General features: G+C 39.8%; 1 long non-coding RNA gene across 1 annotated transcript; it reads right to left on the bottom strand.

The window, feature by feature from the left end:
* Positions 1-2,748: 2,748 nt before the first annotated feature.
* LOC139606358 (uncharacterized) lies at positions 2,749-7,955 on the bottom strand. Its single transcript, XR_011684613.1, has 3 exons — positions 6,647-7,955; positions 3,618-3,765; positions 2,749-3,529 (listed from the first exon to the last, which is right to left on the bottom strand). It is a non-coding gene; the product is annotated as an uncharacterized lncRNA (long non-coding RNA).
* Positions 7,956-10,527: the final 2,572 nt, after the last annotated feature.

Genomic DNA, 10,527 nt, shown 5'->3' with positions numbered 1-10,527 from the left:
TAATTGGCATGGTATCTGACTGAGTACAACACAGACTGGATGTGGATCTAGTGCTGAGGCCTCATGCATATACTGTAACTTCACATTCACTGAAGAAAAACTTTCCCTTTAACCTTTGCTTGTGGACAAACTCAACCCGATCTGCTGCTCTCGTATCTTAAAGATTTGTCTCTGAAGGACAAACACAGTGCCACGGTTGTTCCAGGCTGTTTAGGGAGGTCTGCCCACACAAGAATGTCTTGGCTTATGCCTCGCCATTCAAACAGATCATGTTTGCACTGAAGTGGATTGAATAGCTGGCCCTCCCGGCCTTCTCCGCCTGCCATCTGTGGAATGGCTGCTGCAGACATATTAAGGGGCTCAAAAACAGTCAGGAGGCTTTTGCTGCTGCCTCTTGTTTTTTTGGAAAAAGTCAGAGCTGTGCACGGTTGTGCAGCTGGGAGGGCTTATAACTTAGTGCAGCAGGGACGGGAAACAATAAATAGAGTCGAACCATGATGAGTTCATGAATGGCTTTACTGTCTACACCGGCAAAACAACCTCAGACATTCATAATTGCTGCTGACGCTGCATATACAGCACAAAAACACATCAAGAAGACTGTACATACATTAGCCTGAAGCATCCGGCTGGTGTCATCCTCACCTTTGCTGTTCCTCCCTCCCTCCCAGCCCCCCCTCTCCTCCTCCCCTGTCTTCATGCTTCTCTCCAGCTGAGGCTGTGGCATTAAAAATGGATGACTACTAAGTGCAACAGGGATTTATCTCTGTGAGAACAGTGGTGAAAAGGCCTGGCGGGCTAGCATTTCAGCCAAACACAGTCAGCTAACAGGTCTTATTCCCTCTACGCCACAGCTTCCATTAGCCACTCTGCAGCCAGGGCCCATGTAATCTAGTTAGTTGGCCCATTTATGTGATATGTATCTGTCATGATCATATAATATTTCTTAGCTGGCTGGTTTTTTAAGCAATACACAATTTGTGTGCGCAACAAATCTCTCTGCAGAACATAATGGCCAGAGCAATGTGAGACAGACAAGATGTTAAGGCGGCAAAGTTGTGCAGAGAGCTGTATGAGAGAAGGAGATGAGTGAGGGAAATGTTTTAATTAAAGGGCAGCGTTATCACTCAGGTGCTGGCTCTGAGTAGTTATCACCGAGAATAAGGCAACTGGATCCCCTCTGGCAGGTGATTAAGATTTAGCTAATGCCCTGCAGCAGTAGTTAGTCTTTGCTGTTAATGTGATTTAGAGGATTCATTTATTCACACAATGGCAGCAGCATTGTATGTTTCCTGGTTAAACTGCTGTAGTCACTGTACAGTCAATTTGTGGTTCTCAAGTTTTTTTGTTTTTGTTTTTTTCTTGTTAAGTGTAGCGCTGCTAGGTAGGCTCAGGTACTCCTTCTTATACCTTTCATTAGATGGGATGGCTTTAATGAAAAGAAAAAAACACAGTGACAGCGTTCAATCCATGGCTGCTCCTGTGAATCCATTTATGAAAAAGTTATCCTGCAATTGCAGATGTTTAGGGTTGGTTTTTTTTGTCTTTTTCTCAGCATGCTCAGTCAAGTTTACAACTGTGCTGTTGGAGAGGCAGAATCTGGACATTTGAGTCACTTATCTACTTTTTGCTGGCTAGTTTTGATGCACTCTCAGTTGCAACACTTGAGTTATATCTCACTGTCCTGTGCAGTGTTTTTGTGACAATAAACAAACCATCAGCTATTTGAAATTCCACATGTGTGATTATTTTCCTCTAGAATATTTGTGTTATATATATATATATATATATATATATATATATAGCTGAACCACCCCATGATCTTCCCATGTCCCCCCCTGGAGCTGTAACTGCAGAGGCACCCTGTGGAGTACAAGGGTCCCTGGTTGGGAATCACTGCAGATTACAAGATTACTTTTTACATTGTGGTTTTCTTCGCCCTTTTCTTGAAGTGTCAAATTTTAGATTTAAGTGTTGAAATGTTCACATTTCTCATGCTGTCAGCCTGGTGAAATGTCTTAGGGTAGACTGTATTGCCATTCGAAAATGACCAAATGAAACAACAGGCCATTTCAGCAGCATCCCTCTTCTCCATCGACCCATGCAATAACGTTGAGGGGAAATCATAAGTTAGAGAGCTGGAGAATCCATTTATTGGTCCTATCAGTTCCCATAATACACTTGCAATAACGATGTACATCCTTCCTCACTGTTGCAGTGCTCATAGCCTCCTCTTTCTTTGTAGTCTCCTGCAGAGATATACGTTTTAAAATGTTCTTGAGTTAGTCACTTTCTACTGAAAATTCAATATAAAATTTTCTTAGTTCACACACCTCCCACATCACCTCCTTACCTCTTGTGATAGAGCTGAAACCTTCAAACCCAATCTGTCTGCTTCTCTAGGCAGGACAAAGCAAATAGTGAAATGACTCTGCTTCATGACCTAATGGCACATTAGCATATCATCCTTCTCTTTCTTTCATTGACCCACAGGACACCAATGTGTAAGGCTGATAATAAGTTACAGATCCACAGAGTTCATTTATGGTCCCATCATTTCCCAGAATACACTTGTAATAAGGAAGCTCCTGTTGCCTAGCAACTCTTGGAGCTAAAATTGGACAGCAGCTGAGCATGAAAGTCATTCCATGGAGCAAGGTAAAGAGGATGCCATCTTCTGCCCTGACATTAGACGGCTTACTGGTGACTCTGTGCAAGTATGATTTTTAAATTGGAAGAAAAGCCCCTAAAAAGGTTTTGGACTCTGTTGTATTTTTCAACACATTACCACCCCATGTGGCCATAAATGGTATTACAAAAACATTAATACCTGTTCTGTGACACATCTTATAGTCAGTGTTATTCAAAGCCACTGGTGTGGAAGGAATCGTGATGACGAGTATGGCGTTATTGAACTCTCTGTCAACATGGCTGCACTGACCATTCGCTGGGCTCGGCAATAACGGCTGTGTCCCTCCGAGGGCAGATTACAGCTTTGATGCTGTAATTGAAATTTCACAAAGGATTTATATGAAACCAAAACTCGTTGGTGTTTAAGTGAGGCGGACAGGTTATTAAGTTTCTCTCACAGCATGATCAGCTTATTTCTCAGGGGCTGTTTCACTGGTGCAGATGTACTGTCAGTTGAAATAATCCTTCAAGTCACTGGTGCATATCCTGGTGAGGATAAGCGATATTAAGCAATGTTAACATTTATTCAGTGAGTATCTGGAATCATTTGGAACGCGTTTTCTCAAAAGGTTTTTTTGCATTTGAAATAAATTCTCGTCAGTCCAGTTTCAGTCACAACCTGGCTTTGGGCATTCTCAGCTTCTCCAATATTATTGGCATATTCTTAGACTGTAAATAAAAATAAAACAAGACAGCAGGGGGCTTATTTTCTGTTCATATCTGCGCATCTTGGCATTTATAAATAGTTTCCAGAATCAGGAACTCAGTTTCCTTCAGATGCCATCTTCCAAACAGTGGTGTTTTATGTTCGTTCTGCAGGCTGTGATAGGAAGTCCAGCTGAGAGGACACAACGGGAAAGATTGAATAAATTATTATATTCACTAATAGCATCCTGACTTAAAAGATGCTCTTTGTGGACACTCACATTCCCTGCATGGTCACGTTTTAAACTGCATCATCGCAGCAGTGTTTTGTTCCAGTGTTATGTTTGGCCACATCCCACTGAGCCCTCTATCAGCAGAGATAATCAAGGCCGCTCAATGTAAAAGGAGATACCAGCCAGGTTCCCTCACCTTGTCAATAAAGTAACAAACCAAAACATAGATTGCACCACAATCACACACAATTCAAAGAAGAACAATGATCTTCTATCAAAAAAAAAAAAAAAAAAAAAAAAAAATAAAAAAAAATAATATATATATATATATATATATATATATATATTTTTTTTTTTTTTTAATGGTTTACCATTCAGATTTCATAGACGGCTTAACTGTGCATTTTACACTGTACCACCTCAGTATCATCTGATTCAGGTCAGTGGGTTTTATTAAAGTTTATAGCACCAATTGAATTTCTGATGAATCTGAAAAGATACTGTGATCTTTTCCCATGAGTCACATACTGTATATACATAATATATCAGTTTTGTTTTCTTTATTTATTCTATTGATTACTGAGCCCTGCCCCTGCCAGGAGAAGTAATAAAATACCTAAACATACACCTACCAGGCTTGTATTAGCAGTTATTCTTTACAAACACAACTATATTTCTCAGATGGCTGTAAAGATTGTAAACATGGAATACTGATAAAATATTCAATCTGAGCAGACTGAGCAGTACAAGACAAAACTCTGCCATTCATCACACCACTAGTGTCTTCTTAATAGTAAGTAAAGATGAGGGAGAAAAAAAAATGATTTAATTAAAGGGCAGCGTTATCAGTCAGATGTTGACTCTGAGTAGTTATCTTCAAGAATGAAGCAACCGGACCCCCTCTGGCAGGTGATAAGGACTAAGCTAATGCTCTGCAGCAACAGTTAATCTTTGCAGTTAATGTGACTGAGAGGATTCATTCATTTACACAGCAGCACATCATGGCTGCTGCATGAAATATTCCCTGGCTAAACTGCTGTTTGCAAATTGAACTTTTCGATGCCCTTAAGTGACAGCTGTGGTTTTCATTGCCTTCGACCTTTTTTAGTGACCCCAAGCGTCCATTTAAAAAATTTAAAGAAAAGAATTGTCCCTTCTCTCCGGCCCACTGTATTGTCACTGTGTGCTGCCTCACATAGCATCCCGCTTTTTCATTGACACATATGATGACAATTGAAAGCAGATAATAAGTTACAGATCAGGAGAATTCATTTGTTGGTCCCATCGTTTCCTAGAATACACTTGCAATGAGGACGGCCCTGTCGCCTAGCAACTCCTGGAGATAAAATTGGACAGCAGCCAAGCATGAAAGTCAAACCAGAGTGAGGTAAAGAGGATACCATCTTCAGCCCTCACATTATGGCCTAGAGGTGATTTGGTGCCACTTATCTACACAAAAATTTGAAAAGAAAAAAGTCGACCTGGAGGTAAATATTATTTAGAAACTTATAATGAAGATATGACTGTAAAAAACTGATGGGGATAGCTTGTTCCAGGTGTGAGGATGAGTTGCTTCTGCTATGTTAAACTGAGTTAACTGAGCACAAGGTGTGAGTTCAACTTGAGTTCAGTGCTTCAGCTCTGTCATCCATCCTTGGACAGAGCAATGAAAACATTATTACAGAGTGTGAAAAACACCAGAGATGTCCATTATGTAAAAAGGTATGTTTACTAAAACTTCAACTTAGTATTTGTCCAAATGACTATAAACCGTTTTCATTCACTATATTCAAAAAGAAAAAGTGAAATTGCAATAACAACGTTACACTTCTAATGATCTTACAGGTTTACTTTAAAGCCCTGACAGTCTACTTTACCCTCACAGGTGTTTTCTTTTACTTTGGCTGTTAAGACCTTTGCACTGTGTAGTATAAACGCACTACATCTGACTGACATCTAAACTCACTCACCTTTTAGTTTTACTGTGCTTGCTATTGGGGAGCCCAGGTTTTCAGTTTCAAAGTGAATACATTAATTATTCTTAGTAAAGTCAATACACAACACAAACTAAATCTGGTTGAGTTTGGAGTATGTGAAGATGTACAGTGGCCAAAGGTGAAAAAATCAAAAGCAAAGCAACAACCCCAGTTTGATAAATGCCTTGCATCATTTCCTGTTCAAAAAAATCAACGCGGTACACGTAGCCTACAATGTGTATTCTTGCTCACTAACTGTAACTGTAAAATAGACGATAAAGTAGGGTATGCATTGGGGCATGGCTAACGTATGATTGACACATTTTGGCTTGTCAATCAAGAGCAGTCCCTTTTAACTATTAACTATTAAAAGTACTTTAACACTTTGTAATAAAGTTTACCTCGACTTATGGAAAATGACTTCGGATTCAGCAGCACTGCGTAGCCGAAAGATTGATGCCGTTGTCAGGTTGACAGTTTAGGTGGGCGTGCATAGTGACCTCGGCTCTTAGGTCAGATCCACCCCTCACTCCTCCTCAGCTCCACCCTCTTCTCCAAATATGGTTTCTTCTGGTTTCAAAAAATCAAGATGGCGGCGGCCAAATTGCAAACTCTAGGTTTCAAAACGGCAATTCGCAAACCGATGGGTGACGTCACGGTGGGTTGCCACTTGGCTCAGATATGTCACCATGCATACTAAAAACTGCTTGATATTTGAGCGTGACATTGACCGGTGCTGTTTAGAATAGTGCCGTTTCCACTTTTGCACCACGGTGTAATAAATAAAGGGAATGGGGGAACTAATCACAACTGTAAAAACAATAAGTGCATGAGTGAGAGTGAGACAGGTCCAGTAGAAGGTTTGTCAGTTTGCAAATTGAGACACTGTTGCAGTTAGCTTTGTGTTAGTGTGCATCATTTCCTTTCCTTACAAACATGTATAGCATTATATATGCTACTCTGGGCACTAACCGGAAAAAAAAGTATACTATCAAAATTGGTATATACTTTATACATGAGTATCTAGTATGTACAATAATAGCATGAAAATGAGTAGATAGCAGACGTACACAGCACATGATGTGTATTGTATTATTTTACCTTTAGAGACTGGCCGGTAAGCTCCCAGAGTAGATTCTTTTTCAGGTCAGACGTTTTGACTTGTCGTAGCAGGAGAAGCACAGCTGAAACCAATTAGGTTAACGATGCCTCAGCTCCATCAAGAGTCCCAGAGAGCCAGCAGAGAAGAACCCGTGTCATCAGTTACACCTGTGCCTCTCCTTCTCACCACATGCCAACATGGCTGCTGTCGCTCCAGCCAGCTCCAGCCCGAGCGCCGGCTGACCAGGCAATGCTTGAGAGCGCTTGTCGATACAAGATATGAGATAGTTTCAGGTGGTTGCAAATCACTGAAAACACATCAGCACCATACATATTTTTTTTCCTGTTGCTTTACTGTCTTTACTTTGCAGAAATACACTGTAGATTCTTACATGTGAGAATCCACCCAGTACAGCGGCTAAGACACTGTGTAAATACTGCTTTGCTCTGCTTTGTCTGGCAGTGAAGTCTGGGAAAGAACAGATTATTTTATGCTCCACAATTTGTCTTCATTCATACTGTCTTCATTCCAGTAGACAGAAATGTTCATTAAAAATGGCCCACGGTTATTTTTTGAGATCATGTTGCTCACCGTCCAAGTGGTAAATTGATCTGTTTTCTATCTCCTCTTATTTAATAATGCAGTAGATTAAAACTGCCAGAGGGTGATCTTTCCCACTCACTTGAGATTGTCTCTAGTTGAAATCAGTGGAAATACTACTATAGATTTATTTCTCTGTAGGAGGAAGCACCAGTAGCAGTGTGGCTCATGGTTTGACCAAACTTCCTTATAAATCTGCAAAATGTGCCATTTGATCTGTTTCTGTCTCTGAATTTGAACATTGACCAACAAGTACTTTTAAATGTTGAATGAAGAATCAGGCAAAGTGTGGCAGTTTGATAAAATGTCAGAGGCTGACAACTCAAATAACAGGAAGAACTCGGGAACATCTCAGGAAATAAGAAATACTCAATGGACATTCAATGTAATATATGTAATAAAGTAGAAGGACAGATTTCGACAGACACTGTACTTCATTTGTTCCTACAAACACCCGACAGGTGCTGCTAAGAAGAGGCTCATTCATCAACGGGATCACAGCAACAGCTCGGCCCTGTGATCCAGTCAGTCTGTGTAGCCCTGCACAGTTAATGTGTTTTTGTCAGTGGGAAAATTCCAGTGCTGCACCGGGTCCCATGTGGTTGTGGTTTGGGTGAGAGGCACAGTAATGCGTTTGTGACGCAAGAGGGAGGAAATTGCAGAAGCTTCCTGCACAACTGTGCTTTTGTACCACTTCCAGGTGGATACCGGGCCAGGCTGCAGGCAAACAAGACCTCTACACGTTGGACCGGACTGCTGGAAGAAGGTGCAACAGCGCTATCTGGAGGCTGGAAGAGGTACCTCACCTGGAAAACTAACCCCCTCCACAGTCTTCTGATGGATGTTTTGAGGTGCTGTGAGAATCTTGATCTTGAGAATCTTGGCAACAAGATCTGTAGGGTATTTAATCCTACAGAACCTGTAGAATATTTTGTAACATATGGGGATTGTGAAAGGTCAAGCAGGCTATGGCATCCTGATCACTACCATGTCGATCATGTTCATGCAAGGTAGCTTTCATGTTACCTTGCATGCATTTTTCATCTGAAAGACTGGTGAAATGAATGAGAGGAAACAGGTTCCAAGCAAAATAAACAGGAAAACCCTCCTTATTTTTCTCACATACTTTCTTTTCAAAATCTATTTGACTGCCTTCAGTGCAAAATCTACCATAAAAGAAAGTAGAATTACTGATTTTGAAGAACAGGACAGGTATATGATATCTGCATTTAAGTAAATACCTACCTTTCACCTGTGTTGACAGTCTTGATCAGTGAATCATTTGCCTGATTCTGAGAGTTTTGGTTGTCAAAGCTTAATTTCTATAATATAGGCAGGATCGATGTTGACATTGACCAGGGTGCAGAGAGTACGCAGCTCAAAGAAGGAAGAAATCAAGCCTTCAACTTAAAATTCTCTTCACATTTTTCTTCAGAGCAGGGGAAGGTTACATACATTGACATGACACCCTCAGAGGATGGAAGCAAGAAAATGAAAATTAAATACTGAAACATTTTCAGTAAAAGCAGCAGTGAATGATTGTGTATGAATGATTTCATTTGCATATTTGATTGCTTTGCAGTAAATGGAGTTTGCTGTACCTATTTTGGTCTCTTGACTATGCATATTATGGGGACCTGTGATAAATGAGTAGATTTCTGAGAATATATGACAAAGCAGAGTTAGGCTACGGCAATGTGTAGTAACCATGAATGAATTTAGATTAATAGAGTTTTGATGAAAAAAGTCAGATCACCGGTATTTCATGAGAACAAAGTTTTTGTGTGCACAAAGCAGATTTTAGTTTGTACTTTAGCAACTGGACTTCCCTCTAAGATTTGTGAGTTAATATGCATTTTACCCCCAACATATGAAGACTTCCATTAAGATTCTCAGTCATCACGGTTATCCAAGGAAAGTTGAATCCATGACAACTGAACTTGAACTTTTCTTGGATTTCATTATGGTAGTATGTGTCCAAAATAAAGTCAGTTTGCATTTTCAAGTGTGAGGCCAAATTTAGCAAGTTTCCAATTATACTGCCTTGCACCATATGATTTCTGATGTTTGGGGTGGTTGGTAGGAAACAAATGTCAAACCACGACACTGTTGAGACCCTGTATTTTCCAAACTACAGGATACAGAAAACAAAAAATAAACTCTCACAATTCATTTGGTTTTAATCACAGGGGAGTTTTGGTCAGGAATATTGGATATTCACTACCATCTGCCTCATATACTTTAGTCGACACTAGGCTTTTTCTTCATAATTAACACACAAACATTCTTCCCATCTGGCATCACTATGGCAAACATCTCCCATCTGCTACAGTATATTTTCATTGTATTTGTTCTTGACTTCTAATATCTTGTACTAAAGACCTGAAGGGCCTCTCTATGTACATCATAAGATGCTTTCACTGTAAAACCTCATTTCTAATGAATATATTAGATTTTCTGCTGGTTATGTTGTGATGATGAAAACTAAAGTGTGACTGAACCTGTTAGATTTGTAGATTCAGTGTTTAGCAACACAACATCAAGACTTCCACTTCTATTAAAGTGTAATTTCTCCTTGGGGAAAATGTTTAATTTGATGAATACTCAGTCAACACAATACAAAAGTTTACATTAGCTGATAGACTCATAAAAGTATTAGCATTAAATTATACAATCACAAATAAAAACAACACAGTTTCATCCCTTCACAGGAGATGGATTCATAAACTCCAAGTATGAATGTGTGTATGTGTGTGTTGTTGATGTGTGGCTGCTCTAAAAGGTTATGTTGTGTCATACATTCTGTTAGGATGAGTCAAGGTGTATTTTGAACCTCTAGCACCCTCTGGTGTTTGATTGTTGACACTGAAAATGTATTATCTCAATGTACGGGCTTAAACAGTTGTTAAATGTATTAAAAATTCTTTGCAGTTGTTCAGGAGGCAGTGATAAGGATATTAACTTTTGACCTGTGAATTTGACCTCACTGCATCTGCCCTATTAACATCTCTGCATCCAAAAGTATTGGACTGATTCATTATTTTTGAATTGGGGATATCAGATTTACTACATTTTCATATCTTTATGTGTTTCAGTCATATCACTGGATTAGATTCGTTTTAGCCATTTTCCTGCCTCCAGCTCCTTTTCTACCTCCACCCATCTGAGGACAGAGGTTTTTTTTTTTTTTTTTTTTAGGAGTTTCCTGCTGCTTGTCCAGTGCCTGCAAGTCCTCTTAACTTGGCTCAATATGAAATGCATCTTGGAAAATCATCGACCT

Source organism: Trachinotus anak, unplaced genomic scaffold (assembly GCF_046630095.1).
Source record: "Trachinotus anak isolate AG129_WGS33_773 ecotype Australia unplaced genomic scaffold, CSIRO_AGI_Tana_v1 ptg000021l, whole genome shotgun sequence".
Classification (NCBI taxonomy): domain Eukaryota; kingdom Metazoa; phylum Chordata; class Actinopteri; order Carangiformes; family Carangidae; genus Trachinotus; species Trachinotus anak.
The sequence above is the reverse complement of the archived record's forward strand: the minus strand, read 5'-3'. Positions and strand labels throughout refer to the sequence as shown.